Source organism: Trichechus manatus, unplaced genomic scaffold (genome assembly GCF_000243295.1).
Source record: "Trichechus manatus latirostris isolate Lorelei unplaced genomic scaffold, TriManLat1.0 scaffold00108, whole genome shotgun sequence".
Taxonomy (NCBI): Eukaryota; Metazoa; Chordata; class Mammalia; order Sirenia; family Trichechidae; genus Trichechus; species Trichechus manatus.
This window is the reverse complement of record NW_004444044.1, coordinates 4,755,132-4,774,089: the sequence shown is the minus strand read 5'-3', so window position 1 is coordinate 4,774,089 and position 18,958 is coordinate 4,755,132.

Here is an 18,958-nt window from a genome sequence, read left to right as displayed (position 1 = left end):
GGGTACCCTCAATATCAGCCTTATCCACAATATCCATCATATCCACTATATCCACAAAGAGATCCCTCTACTTACACAATTTCGTACGCTAAGAACGCTCCTTGGTAAACACAGGATATGATTAAACAGGTAAGTCAAGGTTAGTGATATTTTTGCTCTCCATAAATATCAATAACGACATAGTTAAAAGAAGAAAACATCAAACCAAAATGAGTTCTGCATTAAAAAATTTATCCTGGTGTAGCTCTCCCAAAATGAACTTACTTGTGTGAATGCGTCGTAAAGAAAACTTCTATTCCATTGTGGTTAAGAGTCTGGACTCTGGACTGAAACACCTGGGTTTGTATCCTGGACCTAACAACTAGTAGTTTCATAACTATGAACTATTCTTAATCCTCTCTAAACCTCAATTTTCTCATTGACAAAATAGGTTTACAATAATACTGAACTACATTTGAGGATTGGTGAAACTGTTCAAAGATGCATTGCATATGAAGCCCTTGATCCAAAATGCGTGTAATTGTGACTGCAGTCTGTCCTGTCTATAAACCTGTGTCTGGACGTTGTTTAAAACTTTTCCACCTAAAATACAATCCTTGGAGCAACTGTACCAGATCAGAATCTGCATTTTTAAAAGATCCATATATAATTCATATACACAATCCAAGTTGAGAAGCCCTGCCCTAAGAGTTTAATGAGAAATTAGGAGTGGGATTGCTGACCCAATATAATACCAAAAAGAAGAAAGAGAATATTATCAATTTATTTTTTTCAACATCCAATTTTATCCATTTACACACAACATAAAGTTTTCCAAATTCTGTGAAAGATGAAAAATTCTGCTACAAAATAAAGCAATATTTTTTGGAGATAAAAGAGGACTATCCTACATTCAAAGGTGAAATTGTTCCAAAGGATTTTAATTATCTTTAAATGCACTTGTAGAGTTTATGAAAATTGAATTTTCTATTACAATTAATGAGAGAGTGAGGAGTCTGAACATGATTCCCTAGGCACTGGGTAATAACTGAAGATATTTGATCAAGGAAGGATGTATTAAAATATTGTTTTGGGAAGATCATTATGGATGAAGCATGTAGACTATATTTAAAGGGAAGAACTAAAGTAGGTTGGTGATAGAAAGACTTAACAGAAACATGAAAAAGAGGCTCTAAGAAAGAACAATGAGCAGATTTAATGATGGATCGAATGAGAGACCAAGCGAGGGAAGGAAAAAAATTTAAATGAAATTTGTCATGATTGGATGATCAGAGTGCTAAGCAAATATGCCTTTCTGAAAAAAAGACAATAGTCAACTCTTCTTTGTCTATTTCTTTGTTTGTTTCTTTGTTTTTCTCTCTCATCCCTCCAAGGAATTCTGTTTTATGTTTTGTTCTGTTTCAGATAATTAAAAAACATAATTAAGTTATGTTAATTTTGAAAAAGAGAAAACATTCAAGTTGAAAAGCCAAGTGGGCTAAAATGCAGAACTGAACTACTAAACCTTGTATGAGAAGTGACAAGAAGAAAAACAAAGAAAAATTTGATAGAAATTCATTCAATAAATATTTAAGTAACAAAAGTATGAGAAAAATAATAGTAACTTGCTATGAAATTAGTTCACCTACAAGATTTGAAGAAACAGAAATAAAGGAGTCCTTTAAAATATTTGAAAGAAAAGATTGGAAGGATTGTAAATAAATTATGCTTGTTGTGTTATTATTTTAGGAAAGGAAGACCCAACTGAAATTTTGTATTTATTCAGTCATTAGCTATTTCTTGATCACATATCGTGAGCATTGTTGTGTGATAGCCATTGAGGATATAAATACCGTTAAGCCAAAATCTCTGTATTCGAGAGTTTATTGTCTACTTTTAGAGTCAAGCGTAAAAACAGGCAATCATCAGATAGAATATCATTTGATAAAGAAGTGATATGACTGTATGGGTTATACAGGTATGTTACACAAACAAGTGTATGTCAGCAATAGCAAGAGAGAGGATAGACAGATAATAAAAAAGACATTGGGAAACAGTTAAAATAATTACGAGAGGTAAGAGCTTGAAGTAAGAAAGAAGTGGTAGAGATATAGTAGACCTTTACACTAATGTTGCTTCTAATTATATAGCTGCTTTAGAATAATTATATAAATGATTTCAATCAATATGAGACTATTTTTAGGGGAGGATATTTTTCACAAGGGAATATGTCATCTGATAGGATATAACTCAAAATCAAGAAAGCATAAGAGTATTAGCAATGACTTAATGTGTAGTTCAGATATAATAAAAATAATATTTTCTTTCTAACCACAGGCTTCACAAGAAGTCCTATTTTCTCTGTACTCATGATGATTTTTCCTACTCTAAAACCTGTTTGCCCATCAAGAAACATTTTATTAAGCCTCATACAATACGTATGAAGTCCCTTAAAAAGCAAGTTTTATAAAACATTCCAAAATATTACAGTATTATTTGCATTATCTTATGTATTATATTGGAATTTGAAAAAATAATTTGATCCATGAACAATTTCTCTGTATCCAAATTCCATGTTTTTAAGATAAAAAAGAATATTTAATCAAATAAGGCTACACATCTGAGATAATGATCAATATTTTTAGAAACTGTAGTAACAGTATTTCCTATATTATTTGATTTTTTTCTGCTTTGTTCTCTGATTTAATAGTACTATTAAAAAAATTTAAAAGCTACTTATACATAATAAATTCATCTATCAAGCATATACTGGGCATCTCATCTTTATTGCAAAAACGCTCAGTAAAATTTTTCTGCACACATGATATGCCAATACTATTTCTGCAGTATCTCAATATTTCTAAAGAAAAAACCATACAGTACTATTTCATAATCTTCTGGAACAACTATATTGGAAGAAAGAAGACTATGACATAGCTGGGTGGTTAATCAAGGGGCATGAACGTTATCTAGGCAATTTCATTTTAATTTTGAAATGAAAGAACTTTTGATCCATGCACTTTACAAAAAATCACTACAATACTAATCAAAATTTTATCTTTAATTTTAATCCTATTTGTAAAGGTAAGTGATTCACTCTTTATGTAGCTGGAAAGAAAATCTCAGCTATGTAATGATTGTACATATTGGCAGTTAAAAATCTGCAGATTATACTGTATTACAACTTTGATGAGATAGAAAATTGTATTCACCAAAATCCATGAGAAAAGGTCTTCTCCCCTTGAGTAAAGCAACTAAAGTCCAGTTGCCAATCCCTGATTGCACAGAGCAAGGGGAGTCTCTGTTGAGAACAAAGGCCTTTATAAGGAAGCAGAAGGAGGATGCTAGGGCTCAGTTGCTGGGGAAGGAGTCAGAGAGGGAGGGCAAGGGCAGAGGAGGCTGTGAGATGTGTGTTAACATTGTGTGCTTTCTCCTGAACTACCTTTTGATCCCCCTACTTTGGTGTGTAAAAGACTTCTGAAGTTTAACAAACCCAAAATACAATTTTATTATGCCCCTCCCCTGTCTCATTTAATTTCACCATGCACTTGCTCAGATTCAAAATCTAAGAATAATTATTGATGGTTTTTCCTCCTCTGCCCTTCACTTTTTACTTATAGTTAATGTGTCAGTAAATCTGGTAGACTCTGTCTCTAATATATATATACACCCTCTTCTCACTTTTTGACATAGTTAGATTCCAAAGACCAAGTCATTATGCAAAATTGGTGTTATGTGAAAATGTAGTATGATCACATCAAATAAAAAATGGAGAATGACTATATCACTACACAACTGTCAAATTACATCATTATGTAACTGCCAAGCCACTAAAAATCATGGCTTAGCCAAGTTAACACATAACCTTAACTATCAAAGCCATTGTTACTCTTGCCTTCTACCTAGCATTTGTTAACGTATGTCTTTAATGTGCAAAATAGTCAGATAGTAGATTTTTTACTATTGTCATAAATGGGAAATATCAGATAACAAGGTAGTCAGTAAATGAGGAGAAGGTGAACTGTTGAATGAAACCACAACGCACTGTTTGTGACCTCAGTGAAAATTTTGTTCATAAAGGAGTTCAAGTACAGGGTGGCTTCAAAATATATATGCCTTAAAATGTCCGGAGGTTGTGTAGACATTCTCTAGATTTAAGCATTGTTGGTAAATTAGGCTCTGAGCAATAACTTGGCTTTTTGGCTTTCTTCGGAAGATGGCTGGATGGAAATAATCAGCCCTTAGATGTTACCTGGCACTCAAACAGTCATCATTAACATTCATTTTTCTCTCAGATATTTTAATTACGGCTCTCTCATCTTCTGGTGACAGGAATTTGGTCAAGTTACTTAACTCTCTGAATCTCAGTTGTCCACTGAGTTAAGACATCCTAAAGGAGTTGCTGGAAGAATTAACAGGATAACAAATGTAAGACTATTTTACAATGTCTGGAACAGAACAAGCCCAAGCACGTTGCCTTTGAGTGGATTCTGACTCATAGTGACCCTATAGGAGAGAATAGAACTTCCCCATAGGGTTTCCAAGGGGCGGTTGGTGGATTGGATATTAGTTCCCAGAATATTATAAAGCATTAAAACTTGTGACCTTTTAATTTTGAGCCAAGGCCATGACTTCCAGAAATTCTACATGTGACACAAAAGGAAAAAAAATTCCAATTTAATATTGAATGCTTTTTAAAAGGAGTACAGTTAAGAAATGGAAATTCTAGAAAGATTTCCACTTTAGTGGTGCTGTGATAACCATCTTAGAGAGGACCTGAGCTCTGAACTACATTAACACAAGGCTGAAATCAAGAACACTTTCAAACTGTCCTATTTCTTTATATTTCTTCCATATTAACAATCAGTCATGCCCACTTAACAAAAAAAAGCCTAGAAATTTGTATAATTTACTGATAATTATTATAGGCAACATACCAAAAGATTTGCATTATTTTAATTTTATCTGTATTTTCATTAATATTTTCAAATTTGATGCAATACTGGTAAGTGAAAACACAGGAAATTTGAGCAAGCTCACAATTGATGCCTTTGAATTTCAGTGTTGGCGAAGAAAGTTGTTTACACCATGGACAGTCAAAAGAATGAAAAAATCTCTCTTGGAAGAAGTACAGCCAGAATGCTCCTTAGAAGCAAGGATGGCAAGACTTTGTCTCACACACTTTTGACAGGTTTTCAGGAGGTAGATCAGTCCCTGGAGAAGGACATCATGCTTGGTAAAGTAGAAGGTCAGCACAAAAGACGAAGATCCTCAATGGGATGGATTGACACAGTGGCTGCAACAATGGGCTCAGGCATAACAAGGATCATGAAGATGGCACAGGACCGGGGAGTGATTTTCTGTTAGACATAGGGTCGCTATGAGTGGAAACCAACTTGACAGCACCTGACAACAACAACAAAACTGTTTGAGAAAGAGCTCCATAAGAAAATGCATTTAATTAAAGCACTATATGATATTAAATCCACCACTTGTCTGTTAGTTTGTCATACTGTGGTGGCTTGCATATTGTTGTGATGTTGAAAGTTATGTCGCAAGTATTTCAAATACCAGTGGGGTCGACCATGGTGGAAAGGTTTCAGTGGAGCTTCCAGACTAAAACCAACTAGGAAGAAGGACCTGAGAACCACTTCTGGAAAAAAAAAAAAAAAACTAGTCAGTAAAACTCTTAAGAATAATAGTGGAACATTACCTGATATAGTGCTAGAAGATGAGTGCCTCAGGTTGGAAGATACTCGAAATACAACTAAGAGTTGTGTCCTCAAAACTGAGTAGACCTAAATGACCTGAATGGAGTAAGCTATTGGGACCTTTATTTGCTGATGTGGGATGGCTCAAAATGAGAAGAAGCAGCTACAAACATCCATTAGTAACCAGAATGTGGAATATATGAAGTATGAACCAAGGAAAATTGGAAGTCCTCAAAAATGAAACGGAATGTTTGAAGATCAATATCCTAGGCATTAGTGAGCTGAAATGGACTGGTATTGGCCATTTTGAATCAGACAATCATATTGTCTACTATGCCAGGAAAGACAAATTGAAGAGTAATGGTGTTACATTCGGCATCAAAAAGAACATTTCAAGATCAATGCTGAAGTACAGAGTTGTCAGTGATAATATCCATATGCCTAGAAGGAAGACAGGTTAATACGACTATTAATTCAAATTTACACACCAACCTTTAAGGTCAAAAATGAAGAAATTGTAGATTTTTACCAACTTCTACAGTCTGAAATTGATCAAATATGCAATCAAGATGCACTGATAATTACTGTTTATTGGAATCAAAGTTGGAAACAATTCAGTAGCTGGAAAATGTGACCTTTATGATAGAAAAGACACTGGATATCACTGGACAGAGTTTTGCAAGATCCACAACTTATTCATTAGAAATACCATTTTTTAACAACATAAACAATGACTATACTTGTGGACCACACTGGATGGAATACACAGAAATCAAACCAATCACATCTGTGGAAAGAGGCTGTGGAAAAGCTCAATGTCATCAGTCAGAACAAGGACTGGGCAGACTGAGGAACAGATCATCACTTGATCATATGCAAGTAGAAGCTGAAGCTGAAAGAAATTAAAATAAGTCCAACAGAGCCAAAGCACAGCCTTCAATATATTCCACCTGAAGGTAGAGACCATCTCAAGAAGAGATTTGACACACTGAACACTAATGACTGAAGACCATAAGAATTGTGGGATGACATCAAGGACATCGTACATGAAGAAAGCAAAAGACAGGAAAGAAAGAAAAGACCAAAATGAACGTCAGAAGAGACTCTGAAATTTGTTCTTGAAAGTTGTTGTTTTTGCTAGGTGTCATCAAGTGGGTTCTGACTCATAGAGACCCTAGGTACAACCCAAGGAATAACTGCCTGGTCCTGCACCAATGTCACAATCTTTGCTATGTTTGAGCCCATTGTTGCAGCCACTGTGTCAATCCATTTCATGGGAGGTCTTCCTCTTTTTCACTGGCCCTCTACTTTACCAAGCATGATGTCCTTCTCCAGGGACTGGTTCCCCCTGATAACATGTCCAAAGTACACGAGACAAAATCTTGTCATCCTGACTTACAAACAGCGTTCTGGCTGTACTTCTTCTAAGTCAAATTTGTTAATTCTTCTGGTATACTTAATATTCTTCACTGACTTCATAATTTAAAGACATCATTTCTTCTTTGGTCTTCCTATTCATTGTCCAGCTTTCCCATGCATATGAGGCAACTGAAAATACCAAGGCTTGGGTCAGGTTCACCTTAGTCCTTAAAGTGATATCTTTGCTTTTTAACACTTGAAAGAGATCTTTTGCAGCAGATTTGCCCAAAGCAATACATCATTGATTTCTTGCAGCTCCAAGGGCATTGGTTGTGGATCCAAGTAAATAGAAATCCTTGACAATTTCAATATTTTCTCCATTTATCATGCTATTGCCTATCTGTCCAGTTGTGAGGATTTTTGTTTTCTTTATGTTGAGGTGTATTACATACTGAAGGTTGTAGCATTTGATCTTCATCAGAAAGTTCTTCAAGTCCTCTTCACTTTCAGCAAGCAAGGTTGTGTCATCTGCATATCACAGTTGTTAAGTAGTCTTCCTCAAATCTTGATACCACATTCCTCTTCATATGAATGTACAGTAGTTAAAGCAAACAGAACAGAGGGCAGCTCGAGAAGACAAAGTAAATCATTATGATAAAATGGGCAAAGACCTGGAATTAGAAAATCGAAAGAGAAGAATATGCTCAGAATTTCTGAAGCTGAAAGCACTGAAGAAAAAATTCACCATCTCAAGTTGCAATATTGAAGGATCCTCTCTGACAAAAATTGATCTGCATAGAGAACATCAGAAGAAGATGGAACTGATACACAGAGTCACTGCACCAAAAGCAATTGGTTGACTTTTAACCATTTCAGCAGATAGTATATGATCAAAAACCATAGTACTTAAGGATGAAGTTCAAGCTGCACTGAAGGCATTGGTGAAAAACAAGGATTCAGGAATTGGCGTAATATCAATTGATATGCTTTAACAAATGGATGCAAAGCTGGAAGAACTCACTCATCTATGCTAAGAAATTTGGAAGACAACTACCTAGCCAACCAATTGGACGAGATCCATATTTATGCCCATTCCAAAGAAAGGTGATCCATCAGAATGCAGACATTATCTTACAGCAATACCACATGCATGAAAAATTTTGATGAAGATAATTTAAAAATGGTTGCAGTAGTACATCAACAGGAAACTGCCAGAAATTCAAGCCAGTTTCAGAAGAGGACATGGAATAAGTTATGTCTTTGCTGATGTCAGATGGACCTTGGCTGAAAGCAGAGAATAACAAAAAGATGTTTACCTGTGTTTTATTGACTAAGAAAAGGCATTTGACTGTGTGGATCATAACAAATTATGGATAACATTGCAAAGAATTGAAATTCCAGAACACTTAATTGTGCCCATTCAGAATCTGTACATAGACCAGAAGGCAATCTTTCCACAGAACAAGGATTACTGCGTGTTTAAAAATAATAAGAGTTGTGCTTCTGAGTTGTATCCTTTCACCATATTTATTCCATCTGTCTTGTATATAAACCAAAAGGCAGTCATTCCAACAGAAGAAGAGAACACTGCATGGTTTAAAACAATAAAAGCTGTACTTCTGGATAGTATCCTTTCACCATATTTATTCCATGTGTATGCTGAGCAAATAATCCAGGAAACTGAAAGATATAAAGAAGAACTCAACATCAGGATTGGAAGAAGACTCATTAGGAACCTACAATATGAGACAACCCTACCTGTCAAAAATGAAGTGGTCTTAAAACTCTTACTGATGAGGATCAAAGACTACAGCCTTCATTATGAATTACATCACAACATAAAGAAAACAAAAATTGTCACAACTGGAGCAATAGGCAGCATCATGATAAACTGAGAAAATACTGAAGTAGTCAGGGATTTCATTTTGTTTGCCTTCACAGTCAACGCCATAGAAGCAGCAGTCAAGAAATCAAATGACTTATTGCATCGGGCAAATCTGCTGGAAAAGATCTCTTTAAAGTGTTAAAAAGCAAAGATGTCACTTTGAGGACTAAGGTGCACCTGACTGAAGCCATGGTTTTTCAATTGCCTCATATGCATGGGAAAGCTGGACAACAAATAAGGAAGACCTAAGAAGAATTGATGCATTTGAATTTGGTGTTGAGAATACTGAATATATCATGGACTGCCTTAAAAAGGAATTAATCTGTCTTGGAAGAAGTGCAGCCAGAATTCTCCTTAGAAGCAAGGACGGTGAAACTTCTTCTCACTTACTTTGGACATATAATCAAGAGGGACCAATCTCTGGAGAAGACATCATGCTTCATAAAGTAGAGGGTCAGGGACAAAAAGGAAGAGCTTCAATGAGATAGATTGACACAGTGGATGCAACAATGGGCTCTAAAATAGTAACCATTGTGGGGATGGCACAGGTTGGGGCAATATTTAGTTCTGTTAATACATAGGGTCTCTATGAGTTGGAACCAACTCCAAGGCACCTAACAACAATGACATTAAATAACAAGTTAAAAATTCCTGACCCAGAGGCTGATTTCTGTCCATCTGTGATTTTTGTTATGTCAGCACAGTATGTGTGTATATATATACATATATATACACACACACACATATATACATATATACATATATACATAAAACCAAAAGCCAAACAAACCCATTGCTGTCCTAGTCGATTCCGACTCATAGCAACCCTCTGGGACAGAGTAAAACTGCCCCGTAGAGTTTCCAGGGGCGGCAGCCAAGCTCTTAACCACTGCACCACCAGGGTTCTGTGTATATATGTGTATATATATACAGAAAGTTGATCTTAATTTGCATATTACAACTTTGTTGTAGTTCATCACTGCTTCATCTTTATTTACAAGACTTCCAGGGCATTCTTCTCATTTTTTGTCTGCCTCTCTGGAAGTTCTTTCTCTGTTTCATTTGTTTTCCTCCTCATCTCCATGACTTGTCAGTATTGGAGTGTCCAGAGCTTAGAGACTGCAATAGAACCTTTTTTCTAGCTACACTTATTCCCTTGAGAATCTTACCTAGTTTCATTACTTTAAACACCAGATGTAACAATAGCTAATAATTCCAAATTTGTAGGTGCAGCTTTGCCATCTTCCCTGGAATCCAGACTTACAGTACTACTGCCTATGCAATATACCTACTTGGAAATCAAACTTAACATGTACAAAATTAAGGTCCTGATATGTTACCTCCAAACCTACTCAGCACAAGGGATTCCCCAAATCAGGAAAGGGCAATCCTTACTGCCAGGTGCTTAGGCCAAAAATATGAATAAATTTTGACCCTCCCCTTTTCTCTCATGTCACATCCAACTCATTAACAAATTCTGTTAACACTTACTCCAAATTATATCCAGTTCAAGAAAAATTGTCATCTCCTCCACTGCTACCAACATCATCTTGTGTCTGAACTATTACAATTATCTCCAGATTGTTCTCTATGCCTCTTCACCCTGGCTCTTCTCAATTCTTCTTTTACCAGAGAATTGAGTTATCTTCTTAAAATGCAAATTAGTATTTGCCAATTCTCTGCTCAAAACCAATTGATCCAATCAGAGTACTGTATTTTTCTGCAGATAACTCAAGCCTTCTACATTCGTTTGCCAACGGTTGCCTCACCCCTCGAGGCGTTTTTGTTAAGTGCCCCTATGTCAATTTCTTTTTACATGTCGCTTTAAAAAAAATTAAACCCTGGTGGCATAGTGGTTAAGTGCTACAGCTGCTAACCAAAAGATCAGCCGTTTGAATTCACCATGCGTTTCTTGGAAACTGTACCGTGCAGGTCTACTCTGTCCTGAAGTGTAGCTATGAGTTGGAATTGACTCAACAGCAATGGGTTTGGGTTTTTCTTTTGGTTTGTTTTGGTCTAAAAAAATTAGCATACCCTCATACAAGAATACCCTTCAGGGGGAGGGAGCAGTTGGCAAACAAACATAGAAGGCATCTGTTATTTGCGTAAAAATACAGTACCCTGCCCCCCAGCTTTTTTTACAGTTTTATCAAGGTGTCGTTGACACATTATAAATCGCACATATTTAAAGTGTATATTTGACAAAATTTTACAAATGCATACACTTGTGAAACTTTCACCTCAATGAAGATAATGAATATTTCCAACACCACCAAAAGTTTCCTTGTAATCCTTTGTAGTATATTTCTCTCACCTATCATCCCTAGACAACCACTGATCTGTTTTCTGTCACTATAGATAATTTTGCGTTTTACAAAATTTCATATCATTGGAATCTTATACTATATATATATATATTCTTCTGTCTCTTTTACTCAGAAAAATTACTTTGAGATTCAACTACTTATTTGCCTGAATCAAGACATGGTTTATTTCTTTTGTTGTTATTGAGTAAAATTCCATTGCATGGATATAACACCTTTTTACTATTACAAACAAAGGTGGCATAAAGATTTGCGTGTAAGTCTTTGTACACATATGTGGATATATTGTAGACATACATTTTCATTTATCTTGAGTAAAATAACTAGGAGTAATGTAGGGTTGTTTCAAATGGTGGATATATTTTCATCTTTTTACAAAATCATTCCTTTTCCAAAGTTGCTGTACCATTACATTACCACCAGCATTGCATAAGAATTTCAATTGTTCTATAGCCTCACTATAACTTGCTAATGTTAGTCTTTTTAAATGTAACAATTCTAGTAGTGAAAGTGGCATTTCATTGTGGTTTTAATTTACATTTCACCAATGACTAGTGAGATCTATGTGCCTATTTGCCATTCTCTATATCTTTGCCATCTGTTTATCTTCTTTGACAATTTTTTTTCAAATAATTGCACATTTTCATTGGATTGTTTTTCTTCTTATTATTGAGTTGTGAGAGTTTATATTTTCCAGATTCAAGTCATCTGTCAGATACGTGTTTTGCAAATATTTTATCTCTAAATGTGACCTTCATTTTCATAATAATGTTTTCTGAAGATAAATGATTTCAATTTAAGGTAATTCCGTTATGGATTTTTGTTTTATTTTACAGTTTATGACTTATGTAGCCTATATATACAATATTTGTCAGACCTAAGATACAAAGATTTTATCCAATGTTTGCTTCTGTAAGTTTTATAGTTTTAGCTATGATGTTCAGTTTTATGATTTATTTTAAGTTACTTTTTTACATAATATGAAGCAAGAGCCAGGGCATTTTGTTTGTTTTTGTTTTCTTTTTACATTCTTTCTTTTTTTTTTTTTTTGTTTGTTTCACTTGGTTATTTTGTAAACTGCCATTCAATTTCCTAAACATATAGTATCCTTCCACTTCCCCTCCCAACCAATGTGTTAAAGTTGTCACTCAGTTTTCGTGTACATATGTTAAAGCATGCACAATTCATTGTTACTATTTTTATTTTTACTTTGTATTTATTGATTTATTTATTATTGTGCTTTAAATGAAGTTTTACAGAGCAAATTTGTTTCTCATTAAACAAAACACATATTATTTTGTGACATTGGTTGCCAAGCCCACAACATGTAAATACTCTCTGCTTCTCAATCTTGGGTTTCTGTCTTGGTTATCTAACGGTGCTACAACAGAAATACCACAAGTGGATGGCTTTAACAAAAAGAAATATATTCTCTCACAGTCTAGGAGGCTAGAAGCCTGAACTCAGGGTGCCAGCTCCAGAGGAAGGCTTTCTCTCTCTGTCAGTTCTGGGGGAAGGTCCTTGTCATCAGTTTTCCCCTGGTCTAGAAGCTTCTCAGTGCAGGAACTCTGGGTCCAAAGGACATGCTCTGCTCCCAGTGCTGCTTTCTTGGTAGTATGAGGTCCCCAAGTCTCTCTGATTGTTTTTCTCTTCTGTATCTCAAAAGAGATTGACTTAAGACACAACCTAATCTTGTAGAGTCCTGCCTCATTATGGTAACTGCCACTAATCCCACCTCATTAACATGATAGAGGTAGGATTTACAACACATAGGAAAATCACATCAGAAGACAGAATGGTGGACAATTCCACAATACTGGGAATCATGGACTAGCCAAGTTGACACACATTTTTTAGGGGGGACACAATTCAATACATAACAGTTCCCCATTACCAGCTTTCCTGTCTCCTCCTGCCTTCTTGTTCTTGTCCCTGGGTTGGTGTGCCAATTTAGTCTCGTTTTGTTTTAGGGGCCTAATTTTTGATTGAGGTTTTAACTTCAGGGGTGACTTCTGTACTGAGCTAGGAGGGTGTCTTAGTTATCTAGGGCTGCTATAATAGAAATAACCACAAGTGGATGGTTTTAACAAAGAGAAGTTTATTTCCTTACAGTAAAGTAGGCTAAAAGTCCAAATTCAGGGTGTCAGCTCCAGGGGAAGGCTTTCTCTCTCTGTCAGCCTTCTCATCAATGTTCCCCCAGACTAGGAGCTTCTCCGCGCAGGGACCCCGGGTTCAAAGGACATGCTCTGCTCCTGGCACTGCTTTCTTGGTGGTATGAGGTCCCCCTGTCTCACTGCTCACTTCTGTCTTTTATATCTCAAGAGATTGCCTCATGACACAATCCAGTCTTGTAGATTGAGTCCTGCCTTACTAACAAAACTGCCACCCATCCTCCCTCATTAACATCACAGAGGCAGGATTTACAACATAGAGGAAAATCACACAATACCCAGGAATCATGGCCCAGCCAAACTGATACACACATTTTTTGGGGGAACATAATTCAATCCATGAAAGAGGGTGTCCAGGGGGCATACTCTCGAAGTTTCTCCAGTCTCTGTCAGAGCAGTAAGTCTCATATTTTTTTGTGAGTATAGAATTTTGTTCTACATTTATCTCCAGCTCTGTCTGGGACTGTCTATTGTGATCCTTATCAGAGCAGTTGGTGGTGGTAGCTGGGCAGTCTCTAGTAGTGTTGGACTCAGTTTGGTGGAGGTTGTGGTAGTTGTGGTCCATTAGTCCTTTGGTATAATCTTTCCTTTGTGTCTTTGGTTTTCTTCATTCTCCCTTGCTCTAGGTGGGGTGGGACCAGTGGAATATGTAAGATGGCCGCACACAAGCTTTTAAGACACCAGATGCTACTCAACAAAGTAGAATGTGGAACATTTTCTTTATAAACTGTGTCAAGCAAATTGAGTTAGATGTCCCCTGAGACCATGGTCCCAACTTTCAGCCCAGTAAATTGGTCCCTCAAGGAGTTTGGATGTGTCTATGAAACTTCCATGATCTTGCCTTGGTCAAGTTGTGCCAGCTTCCCCAGTATTATGTACTGTCTTAACATTCACCAAAGTTACCACTTATTGATTGTCTAGTTAGTGTTTCTCCCTAGCTACCCTTCCTCTTCCTCATAACCATCAAAGATTGTTTCCTTCTGTGTGTAAACCTTTTCATGAGATTTTATAATACTGGTCTCATAAAATATTGTCCTTTGTGATTAACTTATTTCACTCAGCATAATGCCCTCCAGATTCATTCATATCGTGAGATGTTTTGCAGATTCATCATTGTTTTTTATCATTGGGTAGTATTCCATTGTGTGTATGTACCATAGTTTGTTTATCCATTTATATGTTGATGGGCACTTGGGTTGTTTCTATCTTTTTGCTTTTGTGAATAATGCTGCAATGAACATGAGTGTGCATATATCTATTCTGATGGCTCTTATTTCACTAGGATATATTCCCAGGAGTGTTATTTCTATTTCTAGCTTTTTAAAGAAGCACCATATCGTTTTCCAAAATGGTTGTATCATTTTGCATTCCCACCAGCAGTGCATACGAGTTCCAATCTCCTGGCAGCCTCTCCAACGTTTACTATTTTCTGTTTTTTTGATTCACGCCAGTAATGTTGGGATGATATGATATCTCATTGTAATTTTGATATGCATTTCTCTAATGGCTAGTAATCACGAGCATTTCCTCATGTGTCTGTCAGCCACCTGAATGTCTTCTTCCATGAAGTGTCTATTCATATCCTTTGCTCATTTTTTTAATTGGACTATCTATTTTTTTGTTGTAGGGATTTTGGATTTTCCTATGGATTTTAGAGATTAGACCTTTGTCAGATTTCTCATAGCCAAAATTTTTTTCCCAGTCTGTAGGGTCTCTTTTTACTCTTGTGGTGAAGTATTTTGATAAACGTAAGTGTTTAATTTCTAGAAGACTCCAGTTATCTAGCTTATCTTCTGGTGTTTGTATGTTGATAGTTTTGTATGTATTCTATTTATGCAGTGTATTAGGGCCTCTAGCATTGACTCTATTTTTTTCTGCTATGATCTTTGTAGGTTTTGGTTTTATATTTACGTCTTTGATCATTTTTGAATCAGTTTTTGTGTATGGTGTGAGGTATGGATCCTGTTTCACTTTTCTACAGATGGACATTCAGTTTTGTCAGCATCATTTGTTATAAAAGACTGTCTTTTTTCCCATTTGATGAATTTTGGGCCTTTGCTTAAGATCAAGTGACTGTAGGTGGATGGATTTGCATCTGGATTCCCATTTCTGTTCCATTAGTCAATGTGTCTGTTGTTGAACCAATATTAGGCTGTTTTGACTATGGTAGCTGTGTAGTAGGTTCTGAGGTCAGAACCTCTGCAAGTCCTCTTACTTGATTCTTCTTCTTCAATAGTACTTTACTCATCCGACCTCTTTCCTTTCCATATAAAGTTGATGATTAGTTTTTTCCATCTCTTTAAAGAATGCTGTTGTTATTTGAATCAGATTGCCTTGTATTAGTAGTTTACTTTGGGTAGTGGACTTGACATTTTCACAGTGTTGAGTCTACCTATCTATGAGCATGGTATGTTTTCCATTTATGTAGGTCTCTTTTGTTTTCTTGCAGTAGTGTTTTGTAGTTTTCCTTATATAGGTCTTTTACTTTCTTGGTTAAATTTGTTGCTAAGTATTTTATTTTTTTAGGGACTATTATAAATGATATTGCTTTCCTGATTTTCTTTTCATCCTTTTCTTTATTGGTGTATAGAAATCCAATTAATTTTTGTATGTTTATCTTGTAACCTGTTACTCTGCTGAATCTTTCTGTTAGTTTCTGTAGTTTTCTTGTGGAGTCTTTTGGGTTCTGTATGTATGGTAACATATCATCTACAAATGGGGACAGTTTTACTTCTTCCTTACCAATTTGGATGCCCTTTATTTCTTTTTCTTACTTTATTGCTCTAGCTAGGACTTCCAGCACTATGTTAAATAGGAGTGATGATAAAGGGCATCCTTGTCGTTTTTCTGATCTCAGAGAGAATGTTTTCAGCTTCTCTCCTTTAAGAATGATGTTGGCTGTTTTGTATAGATGATCTTTATTATGTTGAAGAATTTCCTGACTATACCTATTTTGTTGAGAGTTTTTATTAGGAATTGGTGTTGGGCTTTATCAACTGCCTTTTCTGCATCAAATGAGATGATGGTGTGAATCTTTTGTTTTATTTATACAGCAGACTATGCTGATTGATTTTCTAATGTTGAACTATCCTTGCATAACTGGTGTGAATCCCACTTGTTCGGCGTGTATTATTTTTTTGATGCTGAATTCTATTGGCTAGAATTTTGTTGAGAATTTTTGCATCTATATTTATGAGAGATAGTGGTCTGTAATTTTCTTTTTTGTGGTGTCTTTTCCTGGTTTTGGTATTAGGGTTTTGCTAGCTTGAGAAAATGAATTCAGAAGTGTTCCTTTTCTATGTTCTGAAGTAGTTTGAGTAGTACAGATGCAAGCTTTTCTCTGAATGTTTGGTAGAAGCTCCAGTTAAGCCATCTGGGCCAGGGCTTTTATTTGTTGGGAGTTTTTTTTAATTACTTTTTCAATCTCTTCTCTTGTCATGGGTCTGTTCAGATTTTCAACCTCAGTTTGTGTTAGTTTTGGTAGGTTGTGTGTTTCTAGAAATTTGTCCCATTTCCTCTATATTTCCATATTTGTTCAATTACAGTTTTTCACACTACTCTGTTATTTCAAATGGGTCTGTTGTAATGTCCCCCATTTCATTTCTTGTTTGGATTATTTACGTCCTCTCCTGTGCATCTTTTTTCAATTGGGCCAATATTTTGTCAATTTTGTTGATCCTTTCAAAGAACCAACTTTTGGGTTTGTTGATTCTTTCTATTGTTTTTCTATTCTCTATTTCAAGTATTTCTGCTCAGATCTTTATTATCTCCTTTCTTCTGGTGCCTGTGGGGTTCTTTTACTGTTCTCTTTCTATTTGCTCAAGTTGTATAGCTATTGTTTTAATTTTTTTTTAGATGAAGGTTTACAGAACAAATAGTTTCTCATTAAACAGTCAGTACACATATTATTTTATGACATTGATTAACAACCCCACGACATGTCAACACTCTCCTTCCTCAACCTTGAGGATCTTTTTTTTTTTTTTTTTGGTGAAAAATATACATAGCCAAAGTTACACCATTTCAAAAGTTTCTACATGTACAATTCAGTGACCTCGATTACATTCTTCCAGCTGTGCTGCTATTCTCACTATCCTTTTCCAAATTGTTCCATCACCATTATCTTCAACTCATTGCCCCCTAGGCTACCCATCAAAACTTTTGAGTTGCTGTTGTCAATTTGATCTCACATAGATAATTCTTTTTTTTTATACCTTGGATGAAGGTTTGCAGAACAAATAGTTTCTCATTAAACAGTTAGTACACATATTGCCCTCTGACAATTGTTAACAGCCGCATCACATGTCAACACTGTCCCTTCTCAACCTTGGGTTCCCTATCACCAGCTTTCCTGTCCCCTCCTGCCTTCTAGTCCTCGTACCTGGACTGCTATGCTTCATTAGTCCCATTTTGTTTTATGGGGCTTTCCAATCCCCGGCTGAATGGTGAACTTAGGGAGACACTTCACCACTGAGCTAAAAGGGTGTCCAGGGGCCATACACTTGGGTTTTCTCTAGTCTCTCAGGCCAGTAAATCTGGTCTTTTTTTTTTGAGTTAGAATTTTGTTCTACATCCTTTTCCAGCTCTATCCAGGATCCTCTATTGTGATCTCCATCAGAGCAGTCAGTGGTGGTAGCCTGGTACCATCTAGCTATACTGGACTCAGTCTAGTGGAGGCCATGGTAGCTGTGGTCCATTAGTCCTTTGGACTAATCTTTTCCTTGTATCTTGTTCTCTTCATTCTCCCTTGCTCCCAAAGGGGTGAGAGCTTGGAGTATCTTAGATGGCTGCTCACAAGCTTTTAAGACACCAGATGCTACTCACCAAGGTAGAATGTAGAACATTTTCTTTATAAACTGTGTTATGCCAGTTGAGCTAGATTTTCCCTGAGACAATAGTCCCCACAGCCCTCCACCCAGCAATTCAGTCCCTCAGGGAGTTTGGAGGTGACTATGGAGCTTCCAAGACCTTTCCTTGTACAAGCTGTGCTGGCTTCCCCAGTAATGTGTACTGTCCTACCCTTCACCAAAGTTACCACTTATCTATTTAATTCCCCCCTCACCCTTCCCATCCCTCATAACCAACAAAGATTATTTCTCTTTGTGTGTAAACTTTTACAGGAGTTGTACAATAGAGGTCTCATACAATATTTGTCCTCTTGTGATTGACTTATTTCACTCAACAGAATGTCCTCCAGCTTCATCCATGTTATGAGATGCTTCACAGATCCAGCATTGTTATTTATCTTTGTATAATACTCCATTGTGTGTATGTACCATAGTTTGTTTATCCATCCATCTGTTGATGGGCATCTAGGTTGTTACCATCTTTTTGGTATTGTGAACAATGCTTCAATGAATACGGGTGTGCATATGCCTATTAAAGTGTGGCAGCTCTTATTTCACTAGGATATATTCCTAGGAGTGGGATTGCATTTTGTAGTGCTTTTTTTTGTGGTGCTGACGTTTTCTTTGTTCCTCTTACTCTCCTGTGATGAGTTCCTTTTGTTTGTGGATTTTTTTTTCATTT